This window comes from Chanodichthys erythropterus, chromosome 23, assembly GCF_024489055.1.
Source record: "Chanodichthys erythropterus isolate Z2021 chromosome 23, ASM2448905v1, whole genome shotgun sequence".
NCBI lineage: Eukaryota > Metazoa > Chordata > Actinopteri > Cypriniformes > Xenocyprididae > Chanodichthys > Chanodichthys erythropterus.
Genome location: NC_090243.1, coordinates 32147723 through 32148531, shown reverse-complemented (window position 1 = coordinate 32148531; position 809 = coordinate 32147723).

The following is an 809-nucleotide window of genomic DNA, read 5'->3' as shown; positions in this document are numbered from 1 at the left end:
TGAAAATCCAACAGGAAGTGATATATTTTGAATTATCTCTGCAAAATTGTTGCAGTTTTTGCCATTTCCAGACGTTGAACTTTAATCAGATCAACGCGTTTTAGCACACAGGCCTTCGTCAGGGCTAAAAGGGCTAAAGCTTTTAGCCCTGACGAAGGCCAGTGTGCCGAAACGTGTTGGAAAAATAAAGTATTGATCTTTTAGCTCTATTTTTTGTTCATTTCTGATCCCTCAACACCACAAGTGTTGCTGGTATTGTTTATAAATAGCAACAAACGAACAGTGCATGATTATAATTCAAGCAGGATGAGTAAATGCAGCGTTCAAGAAAAACAACAACAACAACAACATTATTTTCATAAGGTAACAGAACAATTTATGATACATTATCTAAAACATTTAAGTATTGTATAACATGAGTAGCTCTCAGCCACTCTCATTTTTAAAAAGTAGCTCTCAAATGAGTTCATAGCAACAAACGAACAGTGCATGATTATAATTCAAGCAGGATGAGTAAATGCAGCGTTCAAGAAAAACAACAACAACATTATTTTCATAAGGTAACAGAACAAGTTATGATACATTATCTAGAACATTTAAGTATTGTATAACATGAGTAGCTCTCAGCCACTCTCATTTTTAAAAAGTAGCTCTCAAATGAAAAAAGGTTGGAGAGCCCTAGATCAGAAAATATTTTCTCCTCATCAATACTGCCATCTACTGTTAACTTGGACCAGAAACTCAGCTTTCTCCTTATGAGTACGCCTCCTAGCATAACCTATTGCTGAGTTCAACATGTTCCTGGGTCA